Raw genomic sequence first — 25,157 nt, 5'->3', positions numbered from 1 at the left:
TGGAGCCGACACCTTATCGTGGTGGAGAGGTTTGCGTGTTACAATGATCCCAGGAGCTATGTTGTCTGGGGCTTTATGCCCCTGGTAGGGTCACCCAAGGCAAACAGGTCCTGGGTGAGGAACCAGACGAAGTGCGACTCAAAAACCCCTTATGATGAAAAAAATTTTGGAACCACGTTTTCCCTTGCCCGGACGCGGGCCACTGGGGCCCCCCCCTGGAGCCAGGCCTGGGGGTGGGGCTCGATGGCGAGCGCCTGGTGGCCAGGCCTATACCCATGGGGCCTGGTCGGGCGCAGCCCGAACAAGGCACGTGGGTCCCCCCTCCAATGGGCTCACCACCCATGGGAGGGGCCATAGGGGTCGGGTGCGAGGTGATCTGGGCGGCGGCCAAAGGCGGGGACCTTGGCGGTCCGATCCTCGGCTGCAGAAGCTAGCTCTAGGGACATGGAATGTCACCTCTCTGATGGGGAAAGAGCCTGAGCTGGTGCGCGAAGTTGTGAAGTTCCGGCTAGATATAGTCGGACTCACCTCGACGCACGGCTTGGGCTCTGGAACCAGTCTCCTTGAAGGGGGTTGGACCCTTTTCCACTCTGGAGTTGCCCACGGGGAGAGGCGCCGAGCAGGCGTGGGCATACTTATTGCCCCCAGGCTGGGTGCCTGTACATTGGGGTTTACCGCAGTGGACGAGAGGGTAGCCTCCCTCCGCCTTCGGGTGGGAGGATGGGTCCTGACTGTTGTTTGCGCTTATGCGGCAAACAGCAGTTCAGAATACCCACCCTTTTTGGAGTCCTTGGAAAGGGGTGTTGGAGAGCGCTCCTCCTGGGGACTCCCTTGTTCTGCTGGGGGACTTCAATGCTCACGTGGGCAGCGACAGTGAGACCTGGAGGGGCGTGATTGGGAGGAACGGCCCCCCCGATCTGAACCCGAGCGGTGTTTTGTTATTGGACTTCTGTGCTCGTCACAGACTGTCCATAATGAACACCATGTTCAGGCATAAGGGTGTCCATATGTGCACTTGGCACCAGGACACCCTAGGCCGCAGTTCGATGATCGACTTTGTAGTCGTGTCGTCGGACTTGCGGCCGCATGTTTTGGACACTCGGGTGAAGAGAGGGGCGCAGCTGTCAACCGATCACTACCTGGTGGTGGGTTGGCTCCGCTGGTGGGGGAGGAAGCCGGCCAGGCCTGGCAGGCCCAAGCGTATAGTGAGGGTCTGCTGGGAACGTCTGGCGGAATCCCCTGTCAGGGAGAGTTTCAACTCCTACCTCCAGCAGAACTTCTCCCATATCCCGGGGGAGGCGGGGGACATTGAGTCCGAATGGGCCATGTTCCGTGCCTCCATTGTGGAGGCGGCTGACCGGAGCTGCGGCCGTAAGGTGGTCGGTGCCTGTCGCAGCGGCAATCCCCGAACCCGCTGGTGGACACCGGTGGTAAGGGATGCCGTCAAGCTGAAGAAGGAGTCTTATCGGGCCTTTCTGGCCTGTGGGACTCCAGACGCAGCTGACGGCTACCGGCAGGCCAAGCGGAATGTGGCTTTGGCGGTCGCTGAGGCAAAAACTTGGGTGTGGGAGGAGTTTGGTGAGGCCATGGAGAACGACTTCCGGACGGCTTCGAGGAGATTCTGGTCCACCATCCGGCAGCTCCGGGCGGGAAAGCGGTGCAGCATCAACACTATTTATGGTGGGGATGGTGCGCTGCTGACCTCAGCTCGGGACGTTTTGGGTCGGTGGAGGGAGTACTTCGAAGACCTCCTCAATCCCACCGACACGCCTTCCGATATGGAAGCAGAGTGTGGGGACTTGGGGGTGGACTCGCCTATCTCGGGGGTGGAGGTCGCTGAGGTGGTCAAAAAGCTCCTCGGTGGCCGGGCCCCGGGGGTGGACGAGATTCGCCCAGAGTTCCTCAAGGCTCTGGATGCTGCGGGGCTGTCCTGGCTGACACGCATCTGCAGCATCGCGTGGACATCGGGGGCAGTGCCTCTGGATTGGCAGACCGGGGTGGTGGTCCCCCTCTTTAAGAAGGGGGACCGGAGGGTGTGCTCCCACTACAGGGGGATCACACTCCTCAGCCTCCCTGGCAAGGTCTATTCGGGGGTCCTGGAAAGGAGGGTCCGCCGGATTGTCGAACCTCGGATTCAGGAGGAGCAGTGTGGTTTTCGCCCTGGCCGTGGAACAGTGGACCAGCTCTATACTCTCAGCAGGGTTCTGGAGGGTTCATGGGAGTTTGCCCGACCAGTCTACATGTGTTTTGTGGACTTGGAGAAGGCATTCGACCGTGTCCCTCGGGGGGTCCTGTGGGGAGTGCTCCGGGAGTATGGGGTACCGGGCTCCCTTTTAAGGGCGGTTCGGTCCCTGTATGACCGGTGCCAGAGTTTGGTCCGCATGGGCGGCAATAAGTCGGACTCGTTTCCGGTGAGGGTTGGACTCCGTTAGGGCTGCCCTTTGTCACTGATTCTGTTCATAGTTTTTATGGACGGAATTTCTAGGCGCAGCCAGGGCGTTGAGGGCGTCCGGTTCGGTGACCTCAGGATTAGGTCTCTGCTTTTTGCGGATGATGTGGTTCTGTTGGCCTCATCGAGCCGTGACCTTCAGCTCTCACTGGAGCAGTTCGCAGCCGAGTGCAAAGCGGCTGGGATGAGAATCAGCACCTCCAAATCCGAGACCATGGTTCTCAGCCGGAAAAGGGTAGAATGCTCTCTCCGGGTTGGGGATGGGGTCCTCCCCCAAGTGGAGGAGTTTAAGTATCTCGGGATCTTGTTCACGAGTGGGGAAACGATGGAGCGGGAGATCGACAGGCGGATCGGTGCGGCGTCAGCAGTCATGCGGGCGCTGCATCGGTCTGTCATGGTGAAGAGAGAGCTGAGACAAAAGGCGAAGCTCTCGATTTACCAGTCGATCTATGTTCCTACCCTCACCTATGGTCATGAGCTTTGGGTAGTGACCGAAAGAACAAGATCGCGGGTACAAGCGGCCGAAATGAGTTTCCTCCGCAGGGTGGCTGGGCTCTCCCTTAGAGATAGGGTGAGGAGCTCAGTCATTCGGGAGGGACTCAGAGTAGAGCCGCTGCTCCTCCGCATCGAGAGGAGCCAGATGAGGTGGCTCGGGCATCTGATCAGGATGCCTCTGGGACGCCTCCCTGGGGAGGTATTCCGGGCATGTCCCACTGGGAGGAGACCCCGAGGAAGACCCAGGACACGCTGGAGAGACTATGTCTCTCGGCTGGCCTGGGAACGCCTCGGGATCCCCCCAGAGGAGCTGGACGAAGTGGCCGGGGAGAGGGAAGTCTGGGTCTCCCTGCTGAGGCTGCTGCCCCTGCGACCCGACTCCGGAATAAGCGGGAGATGATGGATGGATAGATGGACATTTACAACAGTCCTTTACAATATATTAATGATAATTAAACACAATTTGACAAACAAAGGAATAAAATTAATGTTATTGCCAAAGTAGCAGGATTCATCCAATAAATCTGGTATAAAGTACTTTTAAATTTACGACTAATTCATTTTATTTTATTTGCAATACTTTCCACTCGCATATCTCATATTTTATGATACCTGAAGGCGGATTCGAACCGTGTCTCGTGGAATTTGAATGGCACAAATTAAACAAAAAAAGGCTTCCTTTGTTTGTCAAATTGTGTTTAATTATCATTAATATATTGTAAAGGACTGTTGTAAATGTACTGCTTAAATTATTAAAATGATAAAATGTGAGATCTGTGAGTGGAAAACACTGAAAATTAATTTCAACTGTACATTTCACTACATGTTGTACTTGTAGTAACTATGTATGTAATGAATAAAGAATAATTTAAAATTAGATTTTGTAGTTTATACCAAATTCATTGGGTGAATGGTGCTACTTTAAACACAGTAAATTACTACACTGTATTGGCAGTAACTGACTAGAAGTATACTGATTTTTCAGTTATTCCTGTGTTTGTCAAAGTTTGTCATTAAGACTCCCCACAAGGATTGTTGATGAACCGCTTAAATAATATTAACCAACATATTGGAATGTTCTTATGATGCAGAACCTATCGTGTTAGATGACATAATAAAGTTGTGAAAAGCAGTCGTGTGCAGAAAAAGTCTGCTGTGTGATTTTTGTTTAACCAGGAAAAAAGCAGCATGTAATATTTCAATTAAATATCAATTTTATGTTTGACATAGTTTCACAGAAAAAGAGCAAGTCCTAAAATACCACCAGCAAGCAGTTATGAAACAGGAAAAGCTCTGCTATAAAAAAATAAACTTTACTAGCAAAACATGGCAGTATGCACCATGCACCAAGGTTCCAGTCATCATTGCAGATATGACAACACTGTTAAAAATTTGGGATAAATTATTCAAAACATGAGGATCCTGGGTGCATTTATTGAAATGACTTTTGACACACATCTGACAGACAGACCCAAATAAAAATCATCAGTCTAACCAAACAGTCAGGTTCTGAGGATGACAGTAGTGTGTCAGGCCCCCTCTATACAAACATTTCAAATTTTACTATAGAATTTTACGTCTCAGTATTTAGAGAAATGTAATAAAATACTTAAAGATAAGTGTTTCAGAACTGTAATATGTATGTTGCACTTGGGCTTCTATTTTGGTTTTACCGATGGTGTGAAAGTCACGTGAGTGTATGGGTCTCGGCATTAGGTTGTAAAAGAAACCACCTGTAGTGGGGAGAGCTCATTTTTGTTCACTGCATTCTGTACTGGAGTTTCTGCAATGTTTTTATGTTGCTGATACCTGACACTGCATGGTTTGAGCCATATGATGCAGTTTTATCGTAAATGGATCTAAAGGACATTTTGTATCTGGAAATAAAAGAAAATGAGATAATTAGGATTCGTGCGCGTCAGCGTGGTACCTCCCGCACTTAGCCTCGTTGGTAAGTTAGAAGCCAACATTTTGTCAAAAAAGGTGCTGTTGTCCGGAGAAAGCAGAGCTGTTTTTGCACGTTTTTCTTGTGGATTAAGCCGATATACGGCCGAAGACGAGACTTGGAATTATCGGAAACTCACACTATTTCGGCCACATGTACGAGTTATTTCAAACAATGACGTCAGCGCCACACTGGTAGGCATGTGAAGTTCCACTGTGATTCCTGCTGTGTATTATTGGATGGAGCACAGTATTGATGGTTTGTGGAGAGTGTAACATGCTGAAAGTCCGCTGAGTTGGATGACGAACTGTTTCTGGTGTTGGACGTTTAATGAAGTGTGTTGAACGTGAATAAGCCTGTTGACGAAACTAAGTTTATTGAGCTTGTTATTATTCGACAAATGTTTGGACTGTCGAACTACAAGGCAATATGAGTGAAACAGCTAAATCTAACGAAAATAATGCATCCGATGCAGCGATTACAAAACGAAAAACAAAACTCAATGGAAAAGCATTGGCATGTAAAATTGAAAGGCTTCAAAAGGATCGTAAAATGCATCTAATATTACACCTTTTATCAGGGCCTTTGAAAACGGTGTTGAAAGTAAGTCTGATAGCTACAGCGATTGTCTGTATTTCCTTGAGCAATTCACCAGAAGGCGCTCAAGAGAACTTGTAAGAAGTTGTTCGCATGCTGATCCAGAGAAGGGCGATATACTAGCAAAAGCCTTGTTACAAGAACATTTTGGTAATGAGCAACGAATTGCATCAGCCTATATGGAGAAAGCCTTGTCATGGACTCCAATTAAGTCTGAGGATATAAAGGCATTACACGATTATCATTTTTTCCTCAGGGGTTTCTGTAATGTGATGAATGAGGTGCAGTATATGTATGACCTGGATATGCCTGCTAACATGCTTACAATTGTGAAGAAGTTACCCTATAAGCTGATAGACCGTTGGAGAACTGTAGCCGTAGTATTGAAAGGCAAGTCAAAATTGTAACAGATCCTATTTTTGGTAATATTCAGGACACTTTACCATTCTTAAGTAAAGGTGTGAACCAAACAAATTTAAAACCTGCATCCAGACCCAAGAAAAGTAGTTTTGCCATATCTGTGAATACTGTGGAAGGCAGGAACGGGCATTAAATAATGTTCCACCTGTGAAGGTCTGTTTGTTTTGTGGAGATGGACACACATTGGAGTCATGTCTTCAGCTCACGAAAAGGTCTCACAGAGAAAAGAGCATGCCTGTTAATGAAAGTAACATTCCACATCAGAGGAATCTTGACAGATGGTCTTATTTAAGCCATGATGTTTTACCATGAATATTGATGCAGGAATTGATCTGCTAATAGGTACAAATGTGCAAAAGGCCCTGGAACCTCCGGAAGTGATCCGTAGTGTTGATGGTGGACCTTATGCCACCAAGACTATGCTTGGATGGACTGTTAATGGACCTTTGGGAGGAAATGGTGATCAAGAATATGACGCCGCAGCAGTTAATAGAATTTCTGTTTTGAATCTTGATGAACTTTGGCATCAGCAGTTTAAGACAGATTTCCCGGAGTGTAGCCAAGATGAACAACCTGACGTGAAGAGAGGATCAAATGTTTATGAAACTGGTCAGAGATTCTGCTAAACTTGTGAATGGTCATTATCAGATTGCATTGCCTTTAAAAGAACAGGAAGTCAACATGCCAAACAACAGAAAGGTTGCAGAATAGCGTGCACTAAATCTACAAAGGAGATTCAAGAAGGATTTGTTATTTCAACAACAGTACATAGGGTTTATGAATGACATGGACTGTAAAGGATTTGCAGAGCAAGTTCCTGCAGAGGAGTTGACTCATGATGATGGGAGATTGAGAGCATCCCATCATAGTACCGAAAGATTTTCATATTGCTGATGTTCTCCTCAGACACATTCATCAAGAAGTGGGCCATAGTGGACATAACTATATGTTGTCAAGATTACGTCAGAGGTATTGGATTCCTGGTGCTTCTACAGCTATACGAAGGGTTTTGTGGACTTGTCGTCTGTCGCAGGTTGCAAGCAGCTCCAGGTTGTCAACTGATGGCATATTTACCTGTGGGTCGTGTCTGTACAGAGGAAACTCCTTTTACTAGGGTTGGAGTGGACTACTTTGGACCCTTTGAAGTTAAGAGTCGAAGTAGCACAGTGAAAAGATATGGAGTAATATTTACTTGTTTGACTATATGAGCTGCCCATATTGAAGTAGCCTCTTCTTTAGATACAGACTCTTTTATCAATGCATTACGACGTTTTATAGCAAGACGTGGTCAAGTTCTGGAACTGCGCTCAGACAATAGAACAAACTTTGTTGGAGTGGAGAATGAGTTGAGACAGGCTATTGAATGTTGGAATCATGCTCGCATTAATGATTTGCTGCTGCAAAAAAAACATCGATGGGCCTTTAATCCCCCAGCAGGTTCTCACCATGGAGGTGTTTGGGAAAGATTGATAAGGTCAGTGCATAAGGTCCTTAACTCTACCCTGAGGTCGCAGAATCTTGATGAAGAGGGTTGTCACACTGTTCTTTGTGAAACAGAATCGATGATTAATGGTCGTCCACTCACAAAGATGACTGCTGATCCTAATGATTTGGAAGCATTGACCCCAATCATTTGCTGTTGCTGAAGACGTCCCCATGTTTACCACCAGGGGGATTTCAGAAAGATCTCTATGTTTGCCATCGCTGGAAGCAAGTTCAGTATATGTCCGACCTGTTCTGGAAGCAGTGGGTTCGGGAGTACCTACCACAGTTGCAGGAACGGCAGAAATGCAGGTCCAGCACAAAGCGCAACTTTACGGTGGGGGACATTGTTCTTATTGTGGATGATAAAGCACCCCGTAATTCCTGGGTTATGGGTAGGATTATCCAAACTTTTCAGATAGAAGAGGTTTAGTTCGAAAGCTACTTATCAAGACTAAGACTAATTGTCTTGACAGGCTAATAACTAAGGACTGTCTTCTGCAACCGGTGGAAACCTGAAAAGGAACTTACACCAGACAGTGTGAGGGTGACTGACAATTTATTTATTTGACAGAGGATGGTGATAAAGATCACCCAAATGGGTTATGTGCTTGAACCTCTGGCTCAGACTTGTCTTCGCAAGAAGATTATTATTCTGTGGTAATATTTTATGGACATTTGTGTGTGATCTGTTGTAATTATTACAGTACGGTAATTAGGGGCTAGGATGTAACGGCCATATATATATTGCACTTGGGCATTTATTTTGGTTTTACCGATGGTGTGAAAGTCACGTGAGTGTATGGGTCTCGGCATTAGGTTGTAAAAGAAACCACCTGTAGTGGAGAGAAAGAGGCAAGTGGGGAGAGCACATTTTTGTCGACCGCATTCTGTACTGGAGTTTCTGCAATGTTTTTATGTCGCTGATACCCGACACTGCACGGTTTGAGCCATATGATGCAGTTTTATCATAAATGGATCTAAAGGACATATTGCAATGGAAAACATAAGGCCAGCATTCAAAAGTAACTGCTTACAATGACTAAATGAAGATGAAAACCAATCACTTATTAACAAGGATAAACTTCCCGTTAAAAACAAGAAAACCTGATAAAAAGGGGGCATGTGTGTGACGCTGGCCTGGGTGAGAGCAGCAATGCTGAGCAGAGGGCTGGGTCAGCTATGGGGGGCAGGGTCCCAGAAGATGGTATGTATATAATATGGATACAAAGAGTGCCTGTTAACAGTGCAAGTAGAACATGACAGATTTTCAGCCATGCATCAAGGTCAGTGTAACAATCTTAATCACATCAGTATAACATAAAACAGTCACATTTATAACAAAATATATCACACAGGAAGATCTTGAAGATGAAAGTGCCTCTATACAAATATGTAGCATTTTTTATGTATCTTAGTGTTTTACGCAAACGTGAAAGCATGGACTGTACTCCAAAGGAGGCTTTATCGAAATAATATGGAACATTTAAAGCCAGCATTCGGTTAAAATAACAAACATACACAAATATACATGTATCTATGTGCTCTAAATGACTAAATAAGAGCACATTGTACATGTGTAAAACAAAATATTCCAAAATATGTGCATACAATTTATTATGAACATATCTGCACATTTTAATATTTCCATCTATTTAGAAGTTTAGCAAACATTTAATCATATAAACATCCAAAGCAATACTTCAGTTAGAGAGACCCTCAACAGCATAACTTTGATACACCTTCTTTGAGCAAGAGAAATAGCGCACAGGCCCTTGTTGATAGAAAAAGTGGATGGAGGATCCATCAGTCTCATATCGAGACTTGGGCTGTCCACAGGCAAGACAGGTCTTTGTCTGCTTTCTCTTCTGCTCCGGCTGGTGTTGCTGAAACCGCTGCTGCTTGTCCAAGATGCCCTCCACAGTTCTCTCAATGGAGTCTTTTGTCAGAGGTGTGGACATGGCAGGTGCATGTGAGTTGACAATAGCCGGCTCCATGGTGACCACAGGAACACTAGCTGTCCTGCTCCCCTCTGTTAGAGTGCCATAGCTGCTGGGTCTCAAAGTTTTTCCTGGCTTGTGTTCAAACAAGAACTAGTGTTAAGAAGTTTTGCCAGGTGCTTCACATAGCGGGATATATGTAGCCTGGTTGTGGGGTGCAGCAAGCTGTTGGGATCTGCGGCAGACTGATGGACCATGTTTGCATATTCTTGATCCACAAGCTTCAGAATGTCCTTCTGCCCATGGTACTTTCTGCAGCAAGCAGCCAATGGCTTCTTTCATGGGTGGTGTCCAGCGTGTGTGGTCCAATACAATAACGCATCCACCCGTCTTTATGGGTCCAGTGCGGGCACTCCTTGGTGAGGATCTCAGAGGCAGGGGCAGGGCATGTGAGGGTTCTGCAATACAATAAAGCAATAATAGTTCCTCAATTGATCATGCTATTACATTACAATATAACACAAAAATGTATGCCCAAAAAATGTTAGCATACCCATTGCTGCTGGAGGTTCCTGGTTATCTTCAGACAGCATCTCCTGCTTCAGCAGCACAGCAGCAGAAAGTGGATGGCTGATGGATGGTGCTGGTCCAGGGGATGCCGAGGATGCCGGGTTTGAAGCTTGGGCAGGAGCAGGTGTCTGCACAGGGGATGGAGGCACAGGAGCAGCTGGTTCATCTCTCTTTTGGGTTCTGTGTTTGTCCCAATCCAGAGGAACTGGCTGGCAGCCTAGTTCTCTGTACTGTAGGCCAAAGTTCTCTCCAGTGTCTTTATCAGAGAGATGAAGTACGGGGTACTTCTTCTGCCCAGTGACACTCTGGGAGGCAGAGTTCAACTCAAGCCATTAAAACTGGATCGAAGACAGCAGGGAGGATGACACCTGGTTGCTTAAGGTCCACCAGCCGTTGGTAGTTCCACCGTGCCACCCCTGTCATGCCTTGGGCCTGGAACAATTCAGTGGAGACATGAGTCCCGGTGATCCACTGGGCCTGGTAGAAGTGGTACCCCTCCTGTTGTGAGGTACCCCTGACAGGGATCCAGATGGGGACTTTGGCCACTTTACCAGGTACAGAGTTCAACTGAAGAGTTCCAGCATATCTGTACATTATGCCCTCAGAGAATTCGGGATCACTGAGGCAACCGCGGAGGATGTGCACACTCTGAATGCACCACGTCTTCAGCATAGTTGGCTTGAAGAGTAGGACGTTGTTGGGGTCCGTGGCCAGGTGAAAATGCTTCAAAACTTTCTCTACTCTGTCCAGCAGCTCTGTGGGTTGTGATATTTTGGTCCTGCAGTGCTCCCGTATGTGTTGTTTTGTGGGATTGGCAGGACTGATACCATAGAACTCGTAGGCGTCCTGCAGTTTCTTTTGGTTCTCTTGATCCACCACAGAGAAGGCAGCAGAGGAGCTGACAGAAAGTGCTAAATAGAGGTTGATGCTTAGAGGTGCACTCCAGTGAAAAACGCCTCAGGGAGCGAAACAAGTCCAGCTTCACAATGATGTTGGAATTGTAATATGACCGTGAGGCACAAGTATTCACCAGTGGCCCAGAAGTGGCCCCAGCAATAATGGAAAGGGTACTCTTCCATGCATCCCAGTGTAGATGTGCACTTGGACTGCAGTCCGGGATCTTAAATGGAGCACAGCATTCCCTAAATGCAAGGCACCAAGATTTAGAACAATTTAAACAAAGAAAGTGATTTTGTTCATTTAGACATCATTTTGGCAAGGCTGAATGACAGTGAAATGAGAAAAACGGCTGCTCTTACCTGTCCACCCAGTGGTAGCCTGCATTTTCCACTCCAGCATCACTGTACCACTTGGCCAATCCCTGGTACATTGGCGCCAAGGACCTCTCAGACTGAACCATCACCCAGGAAACATCCAATTTTCGTTCATAATGGCATAACTGGACATGACCCCAGATGCCAGTGTTACTTTTTGAGCAACCGTCCCCGTATGGTCAGACTTGGCCAAAAGTACCCTGGACAGTTTGCAGTTTGGATATGGCTGGCTCTTGACGTCTGAACTCCTCTAGCAGGCAGTCAGTCAGGTAGAAACCGGACACAAACTCCACCCCAGCCATCTGGATTTTCATATGGCCCAAATGGATGTGGCATATTTTCCTTCCTCAGGAACTACCCAATAGTCCTCTGCCCATATACACCAGCCTCAGCATCCCTGACACTCTCTATTGCATGCAGTTATGCCAGGTGAGCTCGCTCACCAGGTTTGCCATATCTGTTGGTGACTTTCCTGTCCGCCTCAGCTCGTCCATCACAGACTTGCAGATGGCCTTCTTATAAGTCAGGAATGCAGGCAGAATGTTTGTAAACCGTTTGGGCAGCTTCTCCAGCCATTGTGGACTGTCAGCAAACCAGTTTCTCCGACAGGCTTTGCAGGACAGTCGTAAGGACAAGATATAATACTGTCCACCAGTGCCAACAACCACCCGAGGCCTGCCCACACCAGCAGAAACTATCTGCGGATGAGGACAGCCATGGAGACATGGTAGGCTGTAGTTGTTCCTCAACCTGACCATGAGGATGCTCTTGGGCTTCCAAGTGAAAAATGGGTGCAGCTAGAAGAAGTTGGGAGATGGGAGGTCCGCAACGGTATCAATGAGCTCAGGTTGTGGAGGAAGACGCCACAATGAAATTGTGATCCCTGTGTTACGCAATGGGCGCAACCCAGGCCACAGCCCGTGATCCTGAAGCTCTGTGTAGCTTCTGATGTTGAGAACAGCTCCAGTTGCTCATATCATGTGCATGCCCAGACAGGGAAACAAGAACAGGTGGCTGGGCTGAGGGAACTAGGATTTAAAAAGGAAGATAGATAGGACAAAATATGATTTACTGCCATTATAATTATTATACATTAAATAAAGTTTTTTCCAAATTAACTAAAGAGAAAATTATTACAGTAGAGCTAAGACAAGATCTTAGTGTCAGGAGGTCCCAAAATGTAGGGGTTGTCTACATGCCGTACATTCTTACCATCTTCACCACTGTCCTCAAAAGTAAGTATTTTGGGTGCAGAGGTGCAAGTAGCACCTATGCTGGGTCCTGAAAAAGGAGTGCAGTCATTCTGTTACGCATCTGTATAGGCTATAAGTATGGAATATTATTTAGCACTATATAACGTACAATACAAGTATTATGATTTTATTAAAAAGTATGCCAAATATCCATGATGTAATCATTACAATGTAAACATTATAATGTAATCAACACAATGTAATCAACTGAGTATGTATTTGCACCTTTTGTTAGTCTGAGTTTCTGTTAGCTACTTTATGTTAGTCCTGAATCTATGAATATCCACTTTTATTAGAGTATATTTTATCACTATGTCAAAGGACAAATATATTATCAACTTTCTAGTTAGACAATGTGCAACAGGCTGAAGCTGCCAAGGTTTACTACTGAAGGAAGGGATTCGCCCGAGTTCACCAGAAGTTCACGGCTGAGCATTTTTAAAAAACCAAGTGGAGATCGTCACATCACCTATTATGTTCAGCCGAGAGACCAAACGGTAAAAGAAATGATGGACAAACTTATCACCTAGGGGTGTGGATCAAGGGAAAAAACAATGATTGTGAATGGCTGAAGGAATGATGATGCTTAAGTGATGAGATATTGTTAAATGATAAGAACTTGTATAAAAATTGGTGTAAAATAGTATTTGACACACTCTAAGTGTCTGGGCTTGGTTGTAACTTCATTGTTGCAATAAAGACTGAATCTGGATCTACACAAGCGGCTTCTGACTTCTGTTTGGCGGGGAAGGAAAAACCACAACATAAACATGACAATATGTGAGGTGGTTATGAAAATTATAGTGAGTTAAATAATATACCCATGAAACATATATTATTTCAATATATATGCATTAAGCATATAATTACTAGGCATCTGAAGATGTGCACTTTTAATATACATTGTCACATATATATTCCTCTTTTGTACATTGTATAGGTTTTCTTTATATTGTATAGTCCCTTATTTCTTTTTTTTATTACTCCTCTGTCTGGTGCTGTAACAATGCAGATTTCCCAACTGTGCGATTAATAAAGGTTTTCTTGTCTCGTCTTACCTTATGTGCAATTCAACATTAGCCCTACATTAAAATGAAAACATACCTGGAGCTGACTGGGGCGTCTCTGCCGTTGTGGGACCTGCTGTCTCCTTCAGGAGGAACACCAGCTCAGGTGGAAGGGGCACAGGTGTCTTTCTCTGCACACTTAGTGAGGCTGGAGCTGCCAGAAAGTGAATCAACCAAATGATTATTTTTATGTAAATAAAATTAACATAGCATTTGATTAAATGAATAGGATTGCACAATTTTTTACCATCAATTGGTAATGCGTGCAGTTCAGCAGTTATATCAGGAGGCGGTTTGGACAGTGCCACAGGTGGAACTACAACAGACAAAATGGTCATTTGAGAATTTATAATTTTACTAATGGTGTTAGTAGGAACTCCAACAGCTATACTGTTACTTCTGCCACTTCCCATAGCTTCACAAATTTAAAACAGCTCATTTCCACAGACACACCAAATAAACTTGCTATCCTAATCACTACGTGCTAGTCTAAGCAGGAGGAGCAATATGACCCAATGAACAAGCATGCATTCATGCGTTAGTATCCAACTCTGCTTAGTTTGTCCAATATGTATTGAGAGGAAAAGTGCATATTTACCCTCATTGTGGTTGGCCTCAGTTCATCATGGTAGGCATCATTTCATAGTCCTTAGGACAGTTAGTATAACACCAGCACACAACCATATTGTTAGAGGAACATGGCCAGAACATGGCCAGAAGACAGTCAATACAGCAGTTAAAGTCAAAGTTCAGTTTTGGAGAGAAATTCGTCACGTGAAAGAACTGCACTCCAGTGCTGAAACATTTTATTTGAAAACCTGTCTTTGCTTCAGATGACACTCCGGGTATGGCAGCTGCTGCTACTGTTGCTGCTGCTGGTACAGCAACTGGTTACACACAAACACAGAGAAAAGAAATATGGGAGACATCAGATACAAACCAGATAGAGCCATCATCAATTTTCACATTTGGTTAGTGTAGTAACTGTGTACTTACAGCTCTGCACTTGTAGTTTAGATGATGTTATACTCAACATCGCCCTCTCCAAGTCTTCATCCTCATCCATCACTGTGGTGCACAGAAGAATTGGAGTGTACAAAAACAAGGATTAGTTTACCCAGTTAAGGATGAAGTATAAGCATTTGTCATATGTCATGTATATTTTAACATGGATGAATACAAGGAAAATTTAAAACACTATTTCTGTGCCTACAGAAATGCTAAACTTGCATTTCATATAAAAAGGTGAATAAAAATCTGAATAAAATAGCTTACCCATGGGATTATCTGGGATCCTTGAGGCATGCACTCCAGGTGTAGGAGCAGTAGCAGATTGCTGCCTCTTCTGCAGATACTGCTGCAGCTTGTACATTCGTGACCCTGGGATGCATCTCTTCCCTATGATGAAGTCTGCGTAACCATCAGCCCTGCTATCCCATATCTCCTTCCAGGTGCTCTTGGCCTGGGAGCAAATGCCAACCAGCTGATCATCTTCTGATGATGCTGGCCCAACACTCATGCCACTAGCCTCATAAGCAAGAAGAGACTGGATCGCTGCAAAATTGAGAGCATAATTCACAAGTGACAGTAGGCTGTCCTTGCTATGCTGCTCAGCTCCCTCCATCTAGAGGTTCGTGATAAGGTACATAGTGTACCCGACATCATTCTCCAAAAGCCACCTGAAAGAGTTCACCTTTACACTTTCCAAACTGCAGGATGTAATCCCCCAACACCTCCTTCCAGTCTGAGGCATCCCCTCCTCTCTGATGGACCACAGCCAGAGCACTCTGCTGCACAAGGTCCTCCCTCATGGGTACAGACTTGTCCTGCAGAGTGGGGTTATCCTTAATCCGTCTGGCTTCTTCAGATGGCTCCTGCAGGAGAAACCCGAGTAGTCCCTTGCAGAACACAACACGGATTTTCCCTGTGAACACCACTTTCTTGTGCATCTTGACCTACCATAAACGAAAAACAGAACAGATTTTTAGGTTTATTTTAAGAAGGTACCGTAAAAAAATTATCATGAAACAAATGCTGATATTTATAATCTGCTGTACATCTTCTCTGATCTCTGAACTTCAAACAAATAGTTCCCCTCAGATCTAATGGCGGCTACGCTCATGATTAAAACCATACACACACAATATAAAAACGATCATGTCAATTCATTATTCTGCGTGTCATTTTACTACAAGCCATAGACATTTTCATTACCTCCAGTAAACACGCGACACCTTGGTTCTTCTGGTTACTGAAGGATTTATTCTTTTACAATCTTTCGTCGTCTTTAAACAGCATCGACAGATTCTCCTTTCGTATATCCACCGTCGAACTATTCACATACAACAGCGAACATATACTGAAAACTTAAAATACAGCAAACAACTAAAACATGAATAAATTCAAACATACCTCGCTGGCTGCACACAACCGAGAGGGAATGAGTCCTCTTAAAGAGAATATCAGTCTCAGAAAGGTCAAAAATTAAATAATACTCTTTTTCTGCCTTTAGCTGGCTACTCCCCCTCCTTTTCACTTTTCCTTCTCCCTTTGCGTCCGTAAGAAGAGAGAACGCAAACGAAACGGTTTCGGGTGCAACAAATATTGAAACTGAGTTCCTTGATATTCCGAAAACAAATTGACCTAATTAAATTATGTAAACAAAAATAAAATATAAATAACACAAATCAAGTGTAACAGTTACAGACATATAGGGCATGCCACAAGCCCTGCGTCAGCCACTTTCCAAGTGAGCGATGCTAGCCAATTGGTGACACAAAATTACTGTCAATACTAGTAACGCGCTGACAAGATTTTACCATATAACGACATAAAAAACCCCACACATATTGTCAAATATCATCAAATAAGTGAAATAGTTGTGAGCGATAATGTTCCCATAAAAGCTGTTATGAAATCACCTGGCGACATAACTGTAAATTTACCCTGTAGAACACTAACTATAAACAACCGAAGCGAGACGTTGATGCCTCAAATCGTCTCTGCAGAAATTTGTCTCTAGAATAACTTTTTAATAAACTGCGTATCTTTGAAATATCGGAACAACGCCACAAGGTCATAGTGGCCAAAAATATATTACATCCGTAATGGTTTAGCACTACCATTGAGAATAAATGGGAAACTGTTTAGGGACCTTCTTGGCCCGAACCCGCGCGCGGAGAATAGTTTAGCTAAACGGCCCTAAACCGTTTCCCATTCATTCTCTATGGTAGTGCTAAAGCACTACGGATGTAATATATTTTTGGCCACTACAACATTGCAGCGCTACGCAATTGTGGCGTTAGTTTCTAAAGACTCGCAGTCTCTGGAAACTTTTATTCTAAGATATACCCTGTGGAGACAGGTTAGACGCATACATTGCTTGGGATAAATGTGAAAGTACGGGATGAATTTACAGTTATCTCGTAAGGTGTTTTTTAAAGGGCCCACGTTATCGTTCGCTGCTAATTCGCTAGTTTCGCGTGAGTAAACTGGCTGGCTTTTCTGTCTGTCTCTCTCTCGGTCCGCGTTCGATTCCCGGCCAATATATCACTCTTTTTTTTCTCTTTTTTTTTTAATTAAATAAAACTTACTTCGATCGCTAGTTAGGTACTTGGTCTGTACAGCAGAATGCTGAATGCAACCTGCAGCGATATCATGTGTTTAAACACACGTCGAACAGTTCAAGTAGAGAATGTAGAGGACAGGAGGACGGGCTGCCTTTATTGGCATTGTACACGTAGCGAGTAGAAGCAAAGTGAATAATGGAATCTGGAAGCTTGTTTTTCTGTGGGACAGATACAAGGCCAGAAATATGAAAGAGCGAAGGTTGGGTTAAACCGGTTGGTGGTGTTGATGGCCTTGACGGCAGTGCAAGTATTCGGAGAGAGCACCGACTCCTTCTCCACGGGAAAAGGGTTGCATTGGCCGGGAATCGAACCCGGGCCTCCCGCGTGGCAGGCGAGAATTCTACCACTGAACCACCAATGCAAGCGGTAGGGGGCGTATTAAGCTAAACCGTCCTTAAAAAAAAAAAAAAAAAAATCCCCATTCATTCTCTGCGACAACGCTAAACCACTACGGATGTAATATATGTTTGGCCACTACGTCCTTGTGGCGCTGTTCCGATATTCGAAAGACGCGCAGTCTCTAAAAACTTTTATTCTAGGGACAAAATTCTGTTAAGACCGAACGAGTCACCAGCTTGCAGCCATGTCACTTGTTTGATGAGAGATAATGGCTGACTTTTGTCTCTCATACAATGTTTGCTGTAATCACGTGCTAAATAATGAATTAACATGACCCTTATTTGATCCTGTGTGTGGGTGATGAAAGAAATTTTGTGTCACCAGTAAGGTAGCATCACTAACTTGGTAAAATCCGCCAGGCAGACACACGGTCCAGTCATACGCTCTGGAAATGGCCACCCACCTGCCGCAGCCAGGTGCTAGGAGGGCGTCCCCTTGGTCTGCTCCAGCCGCTCGGATAGACACATAGGCATGTGGCTATGGCTTGTGGTAAAAAGACACGCGGAATAACGAATGGACATGATCCCCCGTAATCCTTGTGGGGGATATTAATGATAATTAACCAAACTTTGACAAACAAGGGAACACTTGAAAAATCAGTACACTTCTACTGAGTTACTGGCAATATAGTGTAGTAATTTGCTATCTTCAAAGTAGCGGCATTCATCCAATACATTTGGTATAAACTATAAAATCTAATTTTAAATTTGCAGTTGCAATTAATGTTCAATGTTTTCACATATCTCACATTTAATGAAATCTCACATTTGGTCGTTTTAAGAACATAAGAACTATACGAACGAGAGGAGGCCATTCGGCCCATCAAGCTCGCTTGGGGAGAACTAAACTAATAGCTCAGAGTCGTTAAAATCTTATCTAGCTCTGATTTAAAGGAACCCAAGGATTCAGCTTGCACTACATTATCAGGAAGGCTATTCCATACTCTGACTACACGCTGCGTAAAGAAGTGCTTCCTTAAATCCAGCTTGAAATGTTCTCCCGCTAATTTCCACCTATGGCCACGAGTTCGTGTATTTAAACTAATGCTGAAGTAACTATTTGGTTGAACAGCATCCAAACCTGTTAGAATCTTATATACCTGGATCGTGTCCCCCCTCAGTCTCCTTTGCTTGAGACTGAACAGATTTAGCTCAAGTAACCGTTCCTCGTATGACATTCCTCTAAGACCAGGAATCATTTTTGTGGCCCTACGCTGCACCTTTTCTAAGGCCACAATGTCCTTTTTAAGATATGGTGACCAAACCTGCACACAATATTCAAGGTGAGGTCTCACCAAGGAATTGTATAATCTTAGCATTACCTCCCTTGACTTAAACTCCACACACCTGGAGATATACCCCAACATCCTATTGGCCTTTTTTATTGCTTCCCCACACTGGCGAGAATGGGACATGGAAGCATCAACATACACACCAAGGTCTTTCTCATGATCAGCTACCTTTATTTCAGTGACACCCATGAAATACCTGTACTTTATATTTCTGCTCCCTAGATGGAGTACCTTACATTTATCGACGTTAAATTTCATCTGCCAGGTATCGGCCCAGTCACTAATTAAATCAAGATCCCGCTGTAGCTGCTGAGCCACTAATTCAGTATCTGCTACACCACCCACCTTGGTGTCATCTGCAAATTTCACCAGTTTACTGTATATATTGGTATCCATATCATTTATGTAAATTAGGAACAATAGTGGTCCTAAAATCGAACCCTGCGGTACCCCACTATGAACGCAAGCCCACTGTGACATTGTGCCTCTTATAACTACTCGCTGTTTCCTATCTGTTAACCAGTTATCAATCCAGGTCGCTACGGTACCTAAAATACCTGTCGCTTTGAGTTTAAGTAGGAGCCTCTTGTGGGGGACAACATCAAAAGCCTTTTGGAAATCTAAGTAGATGACATCATAGGCCTTCTTATCATCAACTTCCTGAGTAGCTTCCTCAAAAAACTCCAACAGATTTGTTAAACAGGATCTACCTCTCCTAAATCCATGCTGGCTATCCCGCAAAATGTTATTGGAGTCCAGGTAATCTACCATTTTCTCTTTGATTATAGCCTCCATAACTTTACCAGTTATACAAGTTAGACTGATTGGCCTATAGTTAGACAAATTACTTTTTTGAAAATAGGCGTTATGAAGGCGTGCTTCCAATCAGAAGGTACCACACCTTCAGATAAGGATTTTTGAAACAGTAAAGTTAAGGGTCGGCAAATAATATCCCTCATCTCTTTTAACACTATAGGTAAGATGCCATCAGGACCCTGTGATTTATTTATTTTGAGCTTAGCTAGGCTTTGCAAAACATCTGCTTCAGTTATATATATATTAGCTATAGACAATGCTGGATAGGTAATAACTGGTAAATTACTAAGGTCCTCAACAGTGAATACCCGTGCAAAACTATCATTGAACTCATTTACTATATCAATGTCGTTTACTATTATAAGACCCTTACTATCCTGCAGATTAGTAATTTCAGGTTTTAGAGTTTTGATCATTTACGCAGTACATCAACAGTCCTTTGTAAGACATTATTAGATAATTAAGCACACTGACAAACAAGGGAATACCCGGAAAGATTAGTAAACTTGTAGCAAGTTTCTGGCAATCTGTTGTAGTAGTTTATTATGTTCAGAGTAGCAGCATTTATCCAATAAATCTGGTATGAAGCTTAAGTATTTGCAATACTTTCCACTCACATATCTAATATTTTATAATACCTCAAGGTGGATTCGTACCATGTCTCTCATGGAATTTGAACAGCACAGATGAAGCAAAAAAGCTTCCCTCTGATTGGATGGTTTTCTGTAACAGCTATTCGCAACTGGCCCGAACCCGCGCGCGGAGAATAGTTTAGCTAAACGGCCCTAAACCGTTTCCCATTCATTCTCTATGGTAGTGCTAAAGCACTACGGATGTAATATATTTTTGGCCACTACAACATTGCAGCGCTACGCAATTGTGGCGTTAGTTTCTAAAGACTCGCAGTCTCTGGAAACTTTTATTCTAAGATATACCCTGTGGAGACAGGTTAGACGCATACATTGCTTGGGATAAATGTGAAAGTACGGGATGAATTTACAGTTATCTCGTAAGGTGTTTTTTAAAGGGCCCACGTTATCGTTCGCTGCTAATTCGCTAGTTTCGCGTGAGTAAACTGGCTGGCTTTTCTGTCTGTCTCTCTCTCGGTCCGCGTTCGATTCCCGGCCAATATATCACTCTTTTTTTTCTCTTTTTTTTTTAATTAAATAAAACTTACTTCGATCGCTAGTTAGGTACTTGGTCTGTACAGCAGAATGCTGAATGCAACCTGCAGCGATATCATGTGTTTAAACACACGTCGAACAGTTCAAGTAGAGAATGTAGAGGACAGGAGGACGGGCTGCCTTTATTGGCATTGTACACGTAGCGAGTAGAAGCAAAGTGAATAATGGAATCTGGAAGCTTGTTTTTCTGTGGGACAGATACAAGGCCAGAAATATGAAAGAGCGAAGGTTGGGTTAAACCGGTTGGTGGTGTTGATGGCCTTGACGGCAGTGCAAGTATTCGGAGAGAGCACCGACTCCTTCTCCACGGGAAAAGGGTTGCATTGGCCGGGAATCGAACCCGGGCCTCCCGCGTGGCAGGCGAGAATTCTACCACTGAACCACCAATGCAAGCGGTAGGGGGCGTATTAAGCTAAACCGTCCTTAAAAAAAAAAAAAAAAAATCCCCATTCATTCTCTGCGACAACGCTAAACCACTACGGATGTAATATATGTTTGGCCACTACGTCCTTGTGGCGCTGTTCCGATATTCGAAAGACGCGCAGTCTCTAAAAACTTTTATTCTAGGGACAAAATTCTGTTAAGACCGAACGAGTCACCAGCTTGCAGCCATGTCACTTGTTTGATGAGAGATAATGGCTGACTTTTGTCTCTCATACAATGTTTGCTGTAATCACGTGCTAAATAATGAATTAACATGACCCTTATTTGATCCTGTGTGTGGGTGATGAAAGAAATTTTGTGTCACCAGTAAGGTAGCATCACTAACTTGGTAAAATCCGCCAGGCAGACACACGGTCCAGTCATACGCTCTGGAAATGGCCACCCACCTGCCGCAGCCAGGTGCTAGGAGGGCGTCCCCTTGGTCTGCTCCAGCCGCTCGGATAGACACATAGGCATGTGGCTATGGCTTGTGGTAAAAAGACACGCGGAATAACGAATGGACATGATCCCCCGTAATCCTTGTGGGGGATATTAATGATAATTAACCAAACTTTGACAAACAAGGGAACACTTGAAAAATCAGTACACTTCTACTGAGTTACTGGCAATATAGTGTAGTAATTTGCTATCTTCAAAGTAGCGGCATTCATCCAATACATTTGGTATAAACTATAAAATCTAATTTTAAATTTGCAGTTGCAATTAATGTTCAATGTTTTCACATATCTCACATTTAATGAAATCTCACATTTGGTCGTTTTAAGAACATAAGAACTATACGAACGAGAGGAGGCCATTCGGCCCATCAAGCTCGCTTGGGGAGAACTAAACTAATAGCTCAGAGTCGTTAAAATCTTATCTAGCTCTGATTTAAAGGAACCCAAGGATTCAGCTTGCACTACATTATCAGGAAGGCTATTCCATACTCTGACTACACGCTGCGTAAAGAAGTGCTTCCTTAAATCCAGCTTGAAATGTTCTCCCGCTAATTTCCACCTATGGCCACGAGTTCGTGTATTTAAACTAATGCTGAAGTAACTATTTGGTTGAACAGCATCCAAACCTGTTAGAATCTTATATACCTGGATCGTGTCCCCCCTCAGTCTCCTTTGCTTGAGACTGAACAGATTTAGCTCAAGTAACCGTTCCTCGTATGACATTCCTCTAAGACCAGGAATCATTTTTGTGGCCCTACGCTGCACCTTTTCTAAGGCCACAATGTCCTTTTTAAGATATGGTGACCAAACCTGCACACAATATTCAAGGTGAGGTCTCACCAAGGAATTGTATAATCTTAGCATTACCTCCCTTGACTTAAACTCCACACACCTGGAGATATACCCCAACATCCTATTGGCCTTTTTTATTGCTTCCCCACACTGGCGAGAATGGGACATGGAAGCATCAACATACACACCAAGGTCTTTCTCATGATCAGCTACCTTTATTTCAGTGACACCCATGAAATACCTGTACTTTATATTTCTGCTCCCTAGATGGAGTACCTTACATTTATCGACGTTAAATTTCATCTGCCAGGTATCGGCCCAGTCACTAATTAAATCAAGATCCCGCTGTAGCTGCTGAGCCACTAATTCAGTATCTGCTACACCACCCACCTTGGTGTCATCTGCAAATTTCACCAGTTTACTGTATATATTGGTATCCATATCATTTATGTAAATTAGGAACAATAGTGGTCCTAAAATCGAACCCTGCGGTACCCCACTATGAACGCAAGCCCACTGTGACATTGTGCCTCTTATAACTACTCGCTGTTTCCTATCTGTTAACCAGTTATCAATCCAGGTCGCTACGGTACCTAAAATACCTGTCGCTTTGAGTTTAAGTAGGAGCCTCTTGTGGGGGACAACATCAAAAGCCTTTTGGAAATCTAAGTAGATGACATCATAGGCCTTCTTATCATCAACTTCCTGAGTAGCTTCCTCAAAAAACTCCAACAGATTTGTTAAACAGGATCTACCTCTCCTAAATCCATGCTGGCTATCCCGCAAAATGTTATTGGAGTCCAGGTAATCTACCATTTTCTCTTTGATTATAGCCTCCATAACTTTACCAGTTATACAAGTTAGACTGATTGGCCTATAGTTAGACAAATTACTTTTTTGAAAATAGGCGTTATGAAGGCGTGCTTCCAATCAGAAGGTACCACACCTTCAGATAAGGATTTTTGAAACAGTAAAGTTAAGGGTCGGCAAATAATATCCCTCATCTCTTTTAACACTATAGGTAAGATGCCATCAGGACCCTGTGATTTATTTATTTTGAGCTTAGCTAGGCTTTGCAAAACATCTGCTTCAGTTATATATATATTAGCTATAGACAATGCTGGATAGGTAATAACTGGTAAATTACTAAGGTCCTCAACAGTGAATACCCGTGCAAAACTATCATTGAACTCATTTACTATATCAATGTCGTTTACTATTATAAGACCCTTACTATCCTGCAGATTAGTAATTTCAGGTTTTAGAGTTTTGATCATTTACGCAGTACATCAACAGTCCTTTGTAAGACATTATTAGATAATTAAGCACACTGACAAACAAGGGAATACCCGGAAAGATTAGTAAACTTGTAGCAAGTTTCTGGCAATCTGTTGTAGTAGTTTATTATGTTCAGAGTAGCAGCATTTATCCAATAAATCTGGTATGAAGCTTAAGTATTTGCAATACTTTCCACTCACATATCTAATATTTTATAATACCTCAAGGTGGATTCGTACCATGTCTCTCATGGAATTTGAACAGCACAGATGAAGCAAAAAAGCTTCCCTCTGATTGGATGGTTTTCTGTAACAGCTATTCGCAACTGGCCCGAACCCGCGCGCGGAGAATAGTTTAGCTAAACGGCCCTAAACCGTTTCCCATTCATTCTCTATGGTAGTGCTAAAGCACTACGGATGTAATATATTTTTGGCCACTACAACATTGCAGCGCTACGCAATTGTGGCGTTAGTTTCTAAAGACTCGCAGTCTCTGGAAACTTTTATTCTAAGATATACCCTGTGGAGACAGGTTAGACGCATACATTGCTTGGGATAAATGTGAAAGTACGGGATGAATTTACAGTTATCTCGTAAGGTGTTTTTTAAAGGGCCCACGTTATCGTTCGCTGCTAATTCGCTAGTTTCGCGTGAGTAAACTGGCTGGCTTTTCTGTCTGTCTCTCTCTCGGTCCGCGTTCGATTCCCGGCCAATATATCACTCTTTTTTTTCTCTTTTTTTTTTAATTAAATAAAACTTACTTCGATCGCTAGTTAGGTACTTGGTCTGTACAGCAGAATGCTGAATGCAACCTGCAGCGATATCATGTGTTTAAACACACGTCGAACAGTTCAAGTAGAGAATGTAGAGGACAGGAGGACGGGCTGCCTTTATTGGCATTGTACACGTAGCGAGTAGAAGCAAAGTGAATAATGGAATCTGGAAGCTTGTTTTTCTGTGGGACAGATACAAGGCCAGAAATATGAAAGAGCGAAGGTTGGGTTAAACCGGTTGGTGGTGTTGATGGCCTTGACGGCAGTGCAAGTATTCGGAGAGAGCACCGACTCCTTCTCCACGGGAAAAGGGTTGCATTGGCCGGGAATCGAACCCGGGCCTCCCGCGTGGCAGGCGAGAATTCTACCACTGAACCACCAATGCAAGCGGTAGGGGGCGTATTAAGCTAAACCGTCCTTAAAAAAAAAAAAAAAAAATCCCCATTCATTCTCTGCGACAACGCTAAACCACTACGGATGTAATATATGTTTGGCCACTACGTCCTTGTGGCGCTGTTCCGATATTCGAAAGACGCGCAGTCTCTAAAAACTTTTATTCTAGGGACAAAATTCTGTTAAGACCGAACGAGTCACCAGCTTGCAGCCATGTCACTTGTTTGATG

General features: G+C 44.0%; 1 long non-coding RNA gene and 3 other non-coding genes across 10 annotated transcripts; all 4 read right to left on the bottom strand.

Moving 5' to 3' along the window:
- Positions 1-7,930: 7,930 nt before the first annotated feature.
- LOC125715380 (uncharacterized) lies at positions 7,931-16,663 on the bottom strand. 7 transcript variants are annotated; one of them, XR_007384028.1, is made up of 10 exons: positions 16,414-16,663; positions 15,707-15,824; positions 14,768-15,447; positions 14,489-14,560; positions 13,740-14,379; positions 13,530-13,646; positions 12,385-12,453; positions 11,158-12,200; positions 9,882-11,040; positions 7,931-9,786 (listed from the first exon to the last, which is right to left on the bottom strand). It is a non-coding gene; the product is annotated as an uncharacterized LOC125715380 (long non-coding RNA). The 7 variants fall into 7 exon arrangements; XR_007384024.1 differs by lacking the exon at positions 16,414-16,663 and adding an exon at positions 15,905-16,385; XR_007384026.1 differs by lacking the exons at positions 15,707-15,824; positions 16,414-16,663 and adding an exon at positions 15,905-16,384 and having other exon boundaries at positions 13,740-13,808; positions 14,091-14,379.
- Positions 16,664-17,411: 748 nt separating this feature from the next.
- On the bottom strand, positions 17,412-17,482 carry trnag-gcc (transfer RNA glycine (anticodon GCC)). The gene has a single exon. It is a non-coding gene; the product is annotated as a tRNA-Gly (tRNA).
- Positions 17,483-21,130: 3,648 nt separating this feature from the next.
- trnag-gcc (transfer RNA glycine (anticodon GCC)) lies at positions 21,131-21,201 on the bottom strand. The gene has a single exon. It is a non-coding gene; the product is annotated as a tRNA-Gly (tRNA).
- A 3,647-nt stretch (positions 21,202-24,848) lies between these two features.
- Positions 24,849-24,919, bottom strand: trnag-gcc (transfer RNA glycine (anticodon GCC)). Its single transcript has one exon. It is a non-coding gene; the product is annotated as a tRNA-Gly (tRNA).
- Positions 24,920-25,157: the final 238 nt, after the last annotated feature.

The sequence above is a fragment of the Brienomyrus brachyistius genome, chromosome 20 (assembly GCF_023856365.1).
Source record: "Brienomyrus brachyistius isolate T26 chromosome 20, BBRACH_0.4, whole genome shotgun sequence".
Taxonomy (NCBI): Eukaryota; Metazoa; Chordata; class Actinopteri; order Osteoglossiformes; family Mormyridae; genus Brienomyrus; species Brienomyrus brachyistius.
Note: the sequence above shows the minus strand (reverse complement) of the source record. Positions and strands in the feature narration are given on the sequence as shown.